The sequence below is a fragment of the Sinocyclocheilus rhinocerous genome, unplaced genomic scaffold (genome assembly GCF_001515625.1).
Source record: "Sinocyclocheilus rhinocerous isolate Xijiao unplaced genomic scaffold, SAMN03320098_v1.1 scaffold795, whole genome shotgun sequence".
Lineage (NCBI taxonomy): Eukaryota > Metazoa > Chordata > Actinopteri > Cypriniformes > Cyprinidae > Sinocyclocheilus > Sinocyclocheilus rhinocerous.
The window spans coordinates 168,274-182,935 of NW_015630361.1; the positions used below are offsets into that span (position 1 = coordinate 168,274).

Consider the following 14,662-nt stretch of genomic DNA (forward strand, 5'->3'; position numbering starts at 1 on the left):
AAATCCTGGCCAGGACGCGTCCTGGGAAAATGGCGCGTATGGTCACCCTACATTAACTGCAGCGTTATGCTGAGCTGATAATAGAGTCCATGTTGAATGAGTTTGCCCTACCGGCACACATGCCCTCCTCTCTGCGTCTCAGATCTTTACACGAAACAGACATAATGTTCCTGACCACCCCCTTACACACACACACACACACACACACACACACACTCAAACATCTCCCCATCAAAGCAGCAGAGAAAAGTGTGTAGGATGAACAAAGTCAGACACACTGTAAGCACACATGCTCTTCTCTTTACTCCCCAGTGACACATACAGTGAGTAGGGCAGCCCTTTGGCCCATCAGCACCCCGTGAAGTGCTGTGAACGTGTGTGTGTGTGTGTGTGTGTGAATGTTAGAAAATATTTAGTTTGGATCTCTGCCACAAAAGTCTCACAAAAAGCTTCCAGAAATCTTCACACCTCCACCTGCGACATGGAGTCAGAGTGTGCCCGTGTTGCAATGTGCACATGCAAAATTTTTATTTTTTATTAATTTTTTATTTAGTCATTTATTAGACGCTTTTATCCAAAGCGACTTACAAATGAGGACAACAGAAGCAATCAATTGTAGTATTAAAACAACTGAAAACAAATCCAAAACTAAAAGCTAAAACTTTATAAATACTACCTATACACATTTAAAAAATAAAGAGATTAAATAAAAATGACAAATGCATACAACAAAATTTCGAAACTTAACATTGAAATGAAAAACACAAAATAAAACTAAAAACAATTCAAAATATTAAAGAACAAAAGGTATGAGTATAATAATGATTCTAACGAAACACCAAAAAACAACTACATATGTGTATGTACAACCACACACACACACACACAAATATATACATACACATTTATAAATTCAATATATATATTATTTCATTTTCATTTAGTTTGTTGAAGTATTAAAATAACTCAAATTAAATAAAACTAAACACTTAATAAAATACCTATACAGACATAATAAATTCAGACATAACTAAAATTAAAATAAATAACAAATACAAATAATACAAATCAAATGACAGTAGTTTATCAGTAATCCTAAAAAATAACACTGCTAAACACACATGCTAAAAAACAACAACTTACTGACACATAGTAAGAAATGGTTATAACAACTGAAACAGAAGCGAAACAAGTAATAGGAATTGAAAGAGGAGAAATAAAAAAGCAATACTTATACTTTGCCGGTGTCCCTGCCCGGTGGGAGTCGCACGGTAGAGTCGATGGTCTTTACACTAAATTTTTTTTTAAAGAATATTATTTAAACTTTTACTCAACTTTTATGAATTGAAATAGCTAATAAACTGACTGGTTCAAGGGTTCAACTTGAAATCAACTACTATACTATCAAACCATTTCAGAACGTTTCTGTAACGAAACAGTAACGAAGCCTCCATCACGTGTTGGTTCGATCAGCTCCGAAACGCTATTCGAAGCAAAGGATTCATAAACGTTTCGAAGATTCGTGAAGAGTTGTTTCGAACGGATCCGGATTAAAAAAAAAAAGGCCCCAAAGCGATTCGTACGATCAGTTGCTTTTGAGTTATGAATCGGTTCCTTAAAAACGAGTCGATTCTCTAAAATAAACACGCTTGTGAACATTGGGCTCAGCGTTGTTAAACACGCGAAAAAGAGTGCATTGTCTTTGTTGTGTGGTGTTATCAAAACGCGGTCACATTGTTTTACCAGGGTTCACCACTGTATGACATGAATTGTACGCGGGAATCAGTCTTTTAAATGTCAACGGTTATTTTGATGGCTGGTCTTTCTGAAGACGGTGCTTTTTGGAGCTGTAAATTAAGTTTTTTTTTTTTTTTTATGTCAGAACATGAAAAGAATCCGGTAAATGAACTTTTATAAGATGATATTTCGGTTCTGTTTACAAACTATATGTTTTTGTCATTCGATAACCTGCGATCCCGATTGATCGAATCCTGCAGCAATTTTGTTTTTGCTGCACTTCACTAGCAATATTTGTTAATTGATTTAAAAAAATACATTTACCATTTAAATTGAATGATTTTGTGATGTGAATAGCCAGTCAGTAGTGATATATCGGTAACTATCCTTATTGAACTATAAAAGAACCGGCTAATAGTCTCTTGAAGCGGACTTTTTTGGCCGCGTTTCTGTCCACGCTGGTCGCCTTGTATTTTATATTGTTTTAGCCCGCGAGGACAGTACAGTCGACAAAGATGTATTATTTCGGGGTACACGCTCTCTTTATTTATTAACATTCAGTACAGTTTAATATGTAATGTCTTTTGTTATAACGCTGAAGATTCATCAGCGCAGCAGCCACGGTTGCCAACTCTCGCGAGACAAATAAGCAACCGCTGCTTCAAAAACAAGCCCAAAACAAGCCCAATATTTTTTTTGATGATTTATTATCATCAATATTATTTATTATCAATTATTTATTACCAATAAATGAACCTGCAACATATTAAACTGAAACCACTCTTTTATCTGAAAAGCAAAAACAGATATTGAATAGCCAGTCAGTAGTGATATATCGGTAACTATCCTTATTGAACTATAAAAGAACCGGCTAATAGTCTCTTGAAGCGGACTTTTTTGGCCGCGTTTCTGTCCACGCTGGTCGCCTTGTATTTTATATTGTTTTAGCCCGCGAGGACAGTACAGTCGACAAAGATGTATTATCTCGGGGTACACGCTCTCTTTATTCATTAACATTCAGTACAGTTTAATATGTAATGTCTTTTGTTATAACGCTGAAGATTCATCAGCAGCAGCCACGGTTGCCAACTCTCGCGAGACAAATAAGCAACCGCTGCTTCAAAAACAAGCCCAAAACAAGCCCAATATTTTTTTTGATGATTTATTATCATCAATATTATTTATTATCAATTATTTATTAGCAATAAATGAACCTGCAACATATTAAACTGAAACCACTATTTTATCTGAAAAGCAAAACCAGATATGTTATTTTACAAAAATCAGCAAACTGCAACAAAGTGAGAACAAAAAGCTAATCTCCAATCACCAGTGAGCAGAATAGGATTGGAGAGATGGAAAAGGAGAAAAACACAAGAGCTTCAAAGGGGAACTGTAACATAGCCACATATTTATAGCCTACTAAAATATAGGCTATGCGAACCAAATGTATAGGCTATATAGTTTTAGTATTAGTAAAGGACTACTTGTTTTTATTACAGCCCATGACAATTAATACATTACAAAAACATTGTAAAAATTAGGCTAAAAGAAAGTCATCCCACTCCTCTACGTCTACTTCTGTCGTCGCTTGGATTACAGCGTCACGCGCCTTCTTTTTGAACGGGATTTTCTCCAATGAGGCAAATTAAGCACATTTGGCAAATTAAGCTGCAGCATTTATATTATTGCACTGGTTGGCTATTAACTGTGAGCAGACAGTGTCAACCAATGCATTGGAGAATACGGCGAACATAAATAAAGAAACGAAGTTGCTTGTCAGATTTCCCTAACAAGCAACCATATTTTTTTTAAATAAGCCCAAAAAACCGCGACCCGGGATTTTTTCACGCAACTTTACAAAAAAAGAAGCCCAAAGTCGCGTATAATACGCGGACTTGGCAACTATGGCAGCAGCTAGAACACGTCCCCTGAAGTCCTCCGCATCTTTCGCGCTTCTCTCTGCAGCTCATTGATTGGTTACTGCGTCTCTCGCCCCGCCTTCTCGCGTTCTCCTCCCCTCTTCTCCTCTCACTCCAACCTGCCTGATTTTCACAGCTCAGCATTCTCCTTACATGTAGCTAGTGTAGGGGTGGGATGGGTTTCAGAGTGTGCCGTGAAAAAAAATCCCTCCTCACCCAATTGGAAATGGGAGTAGTTTTTATTGAGCCGTGATTGAACCAATGACAGCTCAGTGCCGGGAAATACAGCAGTGAAACACAAGGGGCTGTGGTGCTGAGCAACGATTGCAGGGTGTGAGACTAGAAATGTGTGTGTGTGTGTGTGTGCATGAGAGCATCTCTGCATCTGTCCCGATCCGAGCTATTGTGTGTGTGCATGTGTGTGTGAGCTTGGGGGTGCGTAGAGGAAGACATCCGGGGTGTGTGTGTGTGTGTTTGCACAGGTCTGATATTTCCAACACAGCCAGAAGAGGATAAACCAAAAGTCCTGATTATTGTCCCTTCTTCCCCCCCCCCAAAGCTTTCCAAGTGCCCTGCTCGCTCTGCGAAGTTTCTTTCTTCAACCCACCTCTGCATCACCACCCTCCTCTTGGTGCAGTACATCTCCAGTGAGGATACACACGGTACAGAGGTAAGTACAGTATCCCCCTTTTATGATAAAGCATGCCTTTTATACAATGCAGATTATCATTTTAATGCTTAGACAGGAGTCTAAATATAGTCTTTCAGTCATTATAATAAAAAATCAGGGAGAGGCGGCGTATGGCAGAGAGGAGAGAGAGGAAGACCTTTGTCAGCCAGTGGAACTTTCTCAGCGTAGCGTCCTAGTGCTGCAGTATCACATTACATAATAGTGGCCGATGTGCGTAGAATAGAACTTGAGAGTCTCATAATTTGTACACACAATATGCATCTCTTGATAACTCAGAGATGCGGTCTGACACGTCACTGCTGGCTTTGTAGATTGAGTGTGCATGATCATAAAACACAACTGCAGCTGTTTGTGCACTTTTTAATGTTGTTATGCCAAGTTTTTTTGAATGGTTTATGTGCATTGAAACACTACAGCGTTCTCTAGAATTGTTTGAGTTGTTAGTATAAGCTGTTTTGCAGACTATTTAGGGTTGGCGTCCAGCGGAGAGCTCGTTACTGGCCGTGCGGCTGCTGATCCTGCCATCTTTTTGCTGAGCAAGCTGTTCCGCTGACAACAGGCGCAGATTTACTTGTCCTGTCTGCTGGCGAAGGATGTTATAAACCTGATTACCTTGATGTTTAGGGGAAGTGAACTGCACCGTCTTGTTTTTCTCATTTAACATTTTATTATGCATGTGAAACGAACTGCGCTGAGGTCAGTTGCAAAAGTCGAGCGTTGTGTGTTGTGTTCATTGCTGATCCTGCCATCTTTTTGCTGAGCAAGCTGTTCCGCTGACAACAGGCGCAGATTTACTTGTCCTGTCTGCTGGCGAAGGATGTTATAAACCTGATTACCTTGATGTTTAGGGGAAGTGAACTGCACCGTCTTGTTTTTCTCATTTAACATTTTATTATGCATGTGAAACGAACTGCGCTGAGGTCAGTTGCAAAAGTCGAGCGTTGTGTGTTGTGTTCATTCTTGTGTGTACCTGCACTTCTCAAAGACATCCCAGCAGGGCCGATAACAGGAAAAGGCAATTTAAGAGGTAATCTCATTGATTGCAGTGGCGACCAGTTGAATAGCGCTGGAGAAAGACAAATGCAGACAGATAGATGACTGGGAGGTGCCCTGGGCCTCAACGCTTCGGCTAAGTGCTTCGGGTCAGTCCTTGAGAGCGCCACATAACAACGGCACTCGTTTAGATTCAGAGTAGACCTCGCTCTACTCAAAGCAGAGGTGAGACAGAGGAGGCATCGCCGCATTGGACACATTCACACACTCACTCACACACACACACACACACACACACACGTGTGAGGGTTATGTGTGGAGGCTGTTCAGTGGAGTGAAACCGTTTCCCCTTCCTGTAATAAATCATGCTCCCTTGCTGCTGTATAGGGGCCGGTAATGTTTGAAGAAGAACATTGTCCCTTTTTTTGTTTTACAGTAATGGATAGGACTTGGGTAATAATGACGCAGTATCAGGACTCATAACTCAACAGGACTCCTAATGCACCGTTATTATAAAGAACATCTCGCTCGTCATGAGCTTGGGGACGTTGCTTTTGGTTTATGCTCTAGTATTTACTGATTTTTCTTATTTGGAGTATCAGTGACATACCCGAACCTCTTATTTTTCTATCTATATCTCTCGCTCTCTACAGTGCCGTACATTTTTAAAAGTGGATATCTGCTTGATGGTTCATGAAATTGAATGGTCTTTGCCTGCTGTAATCGTGTCTTGCTGAAATTGGGATGCGTTCACATAAAGCGTAAGGGTCTCCCTGTGGTTCTTCTAATCAGCATGGTTGAAATGAACGTCGGCACGCTTTAAATGTGTTCTTTTCTTTCTTAATAAGCTGATATCATTACTTTCATAAAAGCCACAACAGGATAGCATTATTGCAGCAGGGTCAGCAGGTTGCATAGTCAAGATATAAACAGTACAGTTAGGTATATGTGTTGTAACCATACACTTCTGAGAATGAATAAACATAGTGACAGGCTGATATATTGAGTGTCAGATGATTTATTTGAGATTATGGGCATCGCCTGTTGTGGTTTCCCCTTGTGTTAGTTTCAAAATAGAAAAATAGCATCCTCAAACAATGAATAATTAACTTTTTTGGTGGTTTTTGTTTTGTGCATTTTGAGTAAATATTGTGTAAAATGAGTGATAATCATTATCTTTGTTGTATTTAATTTAATTTGATTATTTTTATTTTCCATTGCCCATCCTAGAGTAAGTGTTTATTTTATTTTATTTTATTCCCACCCTGTTCTCTAGATATTGAGACCAGCCTTTAAAATTGGTGAAACACTACATACAATCAAAATGGCCATGTAATACGTTTGCCATAAGGCAGTGATTATCAGACTGTACATTTGCCAGGTTCAATATTAATGAAACAATTGATCTGTCATCAGTGATGCTGCACTGAAGGAACCGTAAGCAAACTGTCTAAATTGGTCATATTTGACCAAGCTTTAAAAGCCTTTCTAAACACGTTTTCTTTTCACTTCCAGTTTTCATACATCTGCATTTCAAACTGCGTAGTAAAGGTGTGGTAGTATCATGTTCTCTCTCTCTTTTTACCTATCCATCCGTACCTTCTCTTTTTTGCACCGACACAGCTTTGATTTAACAGCATCTTCGCTGTCACAATCAATCACTCCTCATGTAATGGCTTCGTAAAATCTGAGTGCTTAATGTGGGCAATGCAGAAATACAATTCAAGAGCTCAGTCACGCCAGCTGTTTTGGCCACTACATATGTTCATTCACAATAACAAGAGGGAAGCTCTGCGGTTTGGGTTTGTTTGATATACTAATGGATGTGATTGTCACTGTAGTGTTTAGTGAAAGCCTGAATACAGCCAGCAAATTAGTGGTGGGGATTTGATTCATTCCAGTGAGTCGACTCTTTTGAGATTCATTCAGGGACACTTTCTGTCTATTATGAATCATTGAATCATTTGCTTAAAAATTCATTCTAAAACACAGAATCATTCCATCATGACCGAAATCATGACCGAAACAAGTTGTATTGTCCTTTTTAAAAATGTACGTTACAGATTTACTAAGAGACTCTAGAAGTGTTTTAGCAATGTTATATACTAATGGATGTGATTGTCACTGCAGTGTTTAGTGAAAGCCTGAATACAGCCAGCAAATTAGTGGTGGGGATTTGATTCATTCAAGTGAGTCGACTCTTTTGAGATTCATTCAGGGACACTTTCTGTCTATTATGAATCATTGAATCATTTGCTTAAAAATTCATTCTAAAACACAGAATCATTCCATCATGACCGAAATCATGACCGAAACAAGTTGTATTGTCCTTTTTAAAAATGTACGTTACAGATTTACTAAGAGACTCTAGAAGTGTTTTAGCAATGTTAAGCATTTTTTAAGCATGTACTTCAATAATAATTTTCACACATTTAAAAATTGGGATAATGCATGAAATATAGGGATAATGTCACTGCATGAAAGTGAACAACAGTGATTCATTCACAAGATTCACTGATTTCGTGTGTGAACTCCACACACGAAAGGTCGCATTTAAGCAGCGATCTCCCCCTGTCCATCAGATTACTCAGAACTGATGATAGAGCAGCAACCGAGTTTGACGTGTTCGTGACAGCTCTCTAAAACATAATATTTAGTAAGGACAGCCAAGGTGCTGGGCTGGTAGATTCAGTGCCCTCAGGCTGCGAGATGTTACAGCATGCTGACTAAATCAGATGAGGAAGGTGTGTGTGTGGGAGTGTTAGAGAACAAGAAAGCAATTTACAGTTCTATGATATTGACCCTTTGCTAAGCTCCGCCCCCTTTGGTTACCATTGCTCGCACAGATAAGCGTTATGGAACTGGAATGAACTGTGAACAGTGTGATTTTCAGTAAAATGTGTACAAAAAGTGGTAAAAATCGAATAGATATTATTTCTACATGGTCTGTGAAGTGAGAACATTTGTCTTGACAGAAATTGTTAAATTACACAGTAAAATAGACTGAATCAGATTGGAAAAGAGAAAGGCCTCATTTGAAAGTGTTTATAACTGATAACATAGTGTATGTAAAAATGAACTTTTATAAAAATAAACAATAAAATGTACATTTTAAAAATGTAAAAATACACAACCTTTTACCGTTTTCTTTGGTGATTTCTTTCAATGCAATTTAAAGCTATTTAAACACACAGAACTTGTGCTGACTTTCATTGGAAAAGAGTACAATTTTGTTGGATAACCTGGTGGACGACAGGATTGGTCAGTTACCTTTTAAAGGCGGGACTTAGTGAAGAATCTGTAAGATAGCTCTGTTTTGGCTAAAAGTTGTCTCTTCTTAATGATATCATTGCAGGTTTGTCAGTCAAACCAATGGATAGGCATTGACCTTTCTGCGTTTGTGGTTTTTGTAGTCAAAAGTAAAATCTATTATGATGGAAATAACTCTAGGCACTGGTGGCATTGGCTTTATGATAATTTGGGAATACTGTCTTTTGTGTGTTCGTGCATGAGGCAAATTATGAATGCATTCTTATAAAACTTCACATATTGTATTTGCAATAACATAATCTTGCAGCAATAACCTGTCAGGTGAAGCAGCGGTGCTGTAAAACGAGGCGTGAATGCTAACAAATGGCTGGGTGGATGACTGTGGGCCACAGCGCCTCAGGCTAACACATGCAGACTGCTGCACGGCGCACAGCTACTGGTGCAGTGTGAGACACACACACACACACACACACACACACACACGAGTATTGCTCAGAAAGCTCTTCTACACTCCACTGCCAATTCTGACAAAGACAAACGGAGTTGAAGTGTATACTGCTGAATTACACAGTTTGTGTGTGCGTTTATCCCTTACAAACAAGCACTGTAGCTGTACTGTGGTACAGTGATGGTATCAGAGAGTAATACCATGGTACTTTGATATAACCTACCTTAACTTACTGATTGCCATATTATGCATGTCAGAAGACTGATGTATGTTTGGGACCAGTGTTTTTTTTAGTATTTTATTATTAGTAGTATTATTTTGGTATTACTATTCAGGGCTCTACAGTGCGACCATTTCAGTCGCATTTGCGACTGAAAACTACTGAACATTTTTTTTAGGAGCACCAGTACGACTGACCCGATCATCATCATACTTGTGATTGCGCTCAGGGGAGCTTCACAGTTCTTATTCTACTTGTTCTTATTCTGTCGTTTTAATAAAATTTTTTAAAAAGCTTATAAAATATAATTTTTTTAAAGAATTTGACAAAAGATGACATATTTTTAATAAAGTTAGAGGAGTCAAATATCACCTCGTAATGGGAAGGCTACTTTTTGATAAAATTTTGGATTATTGATTAGAAGGTGCTCCTAAAATTTTGAACGTGCTCCTAAATTTTTGAAGTAAAAGTAAGCATAGAGCCCTGCTATTATAGTATTTTTGAATATTTTGAATTAGCTGAATTAGCTTTTAATTTTATATTTTCAGTTTTGTTTTCATTTCAGTGTTTTATGTGCTTTTGTCATTTTTATTCTTTTTTTAATATATATTATTAAATGTATTAGTTGTTTTTTAATGTTATTCAAATATTTAAATGTTTCTATTTAGCTTTAATTTTTTTTTCAGTTCTAGTAATTTTTGTGCTTAAACTTATTTTCAGTATGAATAGTTTACACAAAAAAATTAAAATTTGCTGAAAATTTGCTCACTCTTAAGCCGTCCAAAATGTAGATGAGATTGTTCCTTAATTGAACAGATTTGGAGAAATTTAGCATTCCAAAACAGAGTCCTAACAGCTGATAAAAACATAATGATCCTTTTTCACTGTAGGGAAACGTTATTATGGATTATGAATATGAACTTGTATTTTGACCAGAAAGAACGATTTAAAGTTAAAGCATCTTGATGGATTTGTCTCTTACAAACACGCAGCTTTTGGCTTTACAAGATGTTCATTGATGACTGGAGTGGTGTGGATTACTTGTGGATTATTGTGATGTTTTTATCAGCTGTTTGGACTCTCATTCTGACGGCACCCATTCACTGCAGAGCATCCATTGCTGAGCAAGTGATGCTACATTTCTCCAAATCTGTTTGGATAAGAAATAAACTCATCTACATCTTGGATGAGGGTTGAGGGGGAGTCAGTTTTCAGCAAATTGTCATTTTTGGGTGAACTTTGGTTCCTTTACCAATAACAACACTATTTGGACCATGCAGATCAAACCAATCACTTTCATGTAAACATTATGTTCAAAATATTCACGATTTTGTACTGAATTGTGAAGGCAGCCAATGTAAACGCCCTTTTACAGAGCAACCAAACAGTTCTGATCCCAGCACAAGCTGATCAATACAAGTGCGGCTATTCAGTGCAGTCCCCAGAGAGCCCTGAACGTCTCTGATAGATGAGTTATATTGTTTATGCACGTCACGCCGAACTCCTCAATGCGCTGGTTGAACCTCTAATGGAAAAACTTTAGTTAACTAACGTAATTAAGCTCACGTAAGATGTGAAGCCAGAACTCTTTGCATGATAAGTGAGAGTCTTGTCCTGGGATGAACAATATGTTGCACTTAATTAAAAACACTTTGTTATTCTCATTTCCTACCGCAGCTTTATGCATTATTCAGCGCAAGTGATTATGATATTAAATAGTACGTATAATTGCATAAGCATACATTTGTTAAAGTGTGTGTTGTTTGTAGTTCCTGCATTTCATTTTCATGATATGCAATCGAAAATATTTAAATGTTACAACAACCTACATGCGAAGTGAAAGTGGCGTCTGCTGCAGACAGGTTTAGCACTGCGCTTCGATTCGGCGTCCGCTTTTATGTCAGCTCATTAATGAATGATCAATGATCCGTACTGCTGCATGATCAAATTACCAGCTAGAACCACAGGCTGATAAAACAAGGTGCTGGAGAGAAGGAGTTCATATATTCTGGTGCTGTAATAGACCAATTATACTGCTCTGCTGCCCCCTCCTGGTGCTCTGTCATTAGGGACCAATAATAGCAGTGCGTCCTTCAGTGGATGACAGAAGTTGTAGTTTTCCTTTATATGGTCATGCTTGTGAAAGGAAAATCTGTTGTTTAGAGAAATCACAAAAGAGAGTTCTTTAATATCTCAATTGTTGCTGTCTAGCAGTGAGATTTAATTCTTTCATCTAAACCACTTTGATTTCAAAACGAATTGATTGGGCATAAAATGGGTGGAATAATCCCACATACGTACATGATATGAGGGATCCAAGCTATGTCTAGAAAGCAGAATATCATAGAGACTTGAGGGTGCAGCACTTGATTTTGACCTGGAAGCAATTATACTGTGAAAAAAAGAAAAGAAAAGAAATTTACCATAAAATACTAGCAGCTGTGGTTGTTTTGTAAAAAACATTTTTTGACTTTACAGATTGAATTTAAACTCATGGTAAAAAAAAAAAAAAACTATATATTTCATTAACTGATATAGGCCTAATGTTAAAATACTAACCTACTAGTACTAAAATCTGTTTCAGTAACATGTCATGCATGCAAATACAAAACACCGTTGTGGTAACATACTTGACACTAAAATAATGCAATGAACACAGAATTCTGGGAATGTCGGTTTTTCATTGTTAATTATAAGATGACTAAAACTGTACATTTAACAATATTTTACTGTAACATTACATGAAACGTCCCGTTAGATTCATTAATTTGTTTTCACCGTAGAGTAAGGGAATTTACCATTAAGCAATTAGCAGTTTTTTACTGTAGCATTTTTACTGTTAATTTTTTGCTGTTAAAATTACAATAAATTTTACAGTGACTAGCAGCCACCCAGAATACATTAGCAACCATATAGCAATGCACTTCATCAGAAAACTTTCTTAGAAGCAACATCCTGTCGAGTTACAAATGCAGTAGATTTGTAAATGAAGCACTGCAGGTTTATTTGCTGCTAAAGATAGAGAGCACAAATGTCAAGTGATTAGTCAATGTGCTTGTTTCTCAGTGGGTCGGACATTTTCTGGGGTACTTGCTCACACTGACCTAGATTTTAGCTTTATCTGTCGCCCACCTTTCTGAACTCCTCCAGCCAACCGAACTATTTTTGGTGCCTGTGAGAGAAATAAAAAGTGTAGGCCTCTGTGTTTCTCTCTTTGTGTACAGTTGTTCAAATGCATGTGTGCCGGAGATTGTCTTATTACTTTGTGTGTGCCACTCAAACGGCCACATTAGGACCCCTTGGGGTCGCTAATCAGAAGCGTCTGTCACGTCTTCATGTTGTAGATGATCGAATAAATACAGTCATAGTTAAAAAGCATTTTAGTGTGGGCGATACAGATATTTAAAATACTTTGTGTGGAGATTACATTGTTAATAATGTTGTACTTTTGTGGTGCTTTAATAATGACTCATTAAATATTATTATTATTATTAGTAGTAGTAGTAAATATAATAATAATAATTATTATTATTATTGTATACCCTTTGACAACTGAGCATTAATGGGCCATCAGGTTAGAATATATTTGATCTAATGAGATGAAGTATTATTTTAGTATTATTTATTTATAGTATTTATACAATTATAGTATTTGTTAAGTATAGTAATTTTATGTATTTGTGTAATTTATTTATTTTTATTATTGAAATGTTAAAAATAATTATTTTTAACTTGAATGTATTTGTATTTAAGTTTTATTATATAATGAACTTATTTTATTTTTAGTTTGTTGCCAACTTTTCACATTTTTGTTTATATTAGATTTCCTTTTTTTTTCTTTTTAATTTTTTTTCCTGCTTATTTCATTGGCCAAAACTATTTTTAATAGTTTTAGTTTTTTGTTAGTTTTAGTAAAAAATACTGAACATGAAATTGTGTTTCAGTCAGGCTTTAAATAGACTGTGCATATCTAGATACATGGAGATCATTCTGAAAATGATCATTATATTATTATACACATTACATATTCTGTGAGTATGAATAAATAGTAAAATCTCCCGTCTGTGCCTGTATCTCCAACTCTTTTCATCTGCAGGTCAAAGCGGCACATGTCACTTGTGTTGAAGGCCTGATGCGAGTCATGTGAAAGGGCCTTTAGGGAGCATAGATGTGGGCCAGATTTTCTGACTGGCCTAATTTGTTCGACCTTCGCGGGGGAGAGAAAGGCACTGCGGAGGAGAGAACAGGCTTGTTAAAGAAACCCGCTCCCTCACTGCGAGGCCGTGACTCCCCCCGCAGGTGCTCACCGTCTCTCACTTCTGCCTCATCTGAAAGTACGCTCAAATGTGTGCTGCTGCAGCTAATTTGCTCTTATGGCTTTACTAAAAGTCTGCTGCTGACTCACTTGTTCTCAGTATGTGCTGAAAAGCTTGACTGCCTGCTATCCTTGGGGTTTCCTAGTCAGAAACACTTGCTGCTGTCAGCTGTAATTTGTTTTTTATTTGAAAAATTTTGCTATTCAAGTTGAAAGTGCAGAGGTTATTGTAGTTAAGTAAAACAAACTGAAACTAAAACTGTAAAGCATTTTTGTTACTTTAAATAATGAAATAACATAAACTTTCTAAATTTAGTTTCACTTTAGGTATTAAAATAACTAAAACCAAAAAGTTCATAAAAAATATATTTACATTTACATTTAGTCATTTAGCAGATGCTTTTATCCAAAGCGACTTAGGATGACAATAGAAGCAATCAAAACCATATATAGACATAAAGAACTACTAAAAATAACAAAAACAATCAAATTACTAAAACTTTAACTACAATTAAAATGAAAAGTGAAAATATGAAAACTGATACAAATATTAATAAAAACAAAAAAATTGAAAAATCAATTTATTAATAAAAATAATATCTCGATGATAGTATAATAACACTGACTATAAGTAATCCATTGTTTGTTTGAACTAAGTTTTTCCAAATGTACCTTTAAATTAAACCAAATATCTTTCAAATGTACCTTTAACTATTCAAAAGTAGCCATGTTTTGTGACTCAGCATAAATCTATAACGTAAAGTATATAGAAAACTTGTGAATAAATGTGATGTAATGCCTTTAAATGACTTCTTTTGGAAGATTTTCTCAGCAATCATTGATATATTAGTTTTGAATAATTTGATTAATTATTTGGCATGTTATGCATTTAAATGGAATGAAAATTTGTATTAGATTGTATGTGTTTTTATTTATTAAAGGCAGAGTAAGTGATTTCTGGTAGCCAATGTTGATATTTGAAATCACCAAAACAAACACGCCCCTACCCCAAAAGGGTCTTGCCCCTATTTTGATAGCTCCGCCCCACATATACGTACGCAAGCAA

The 14,662-nt window shown here is 36.7% G+C and overlaps 1 protein-coding gene across 1 annotated transcript in view; it reads left to right on the forward strand.

Annotated features, from left to right (window-relative positions):
- The first annotated feature begins 1,663 nt into the window (after positions 1–1,663).
- LOC107740276 (synaptotagmin-2-like) overlaps positions 1,664–14,662 on the forward strand; it is a 42,971-nt gene continuing 29,972 nt past the window's right edge. The window contains exons 1-2 of the mRNA XM_016552656.1: positions 1,664–1,849; positions 4,219–4,329. The gene's annotated coding sequence lies outside the window, so the exon portion shown is untranslated. The remainder of the gene's footprint in view (positions 1,850–4,218; positions 4,330–14,662) is intronic.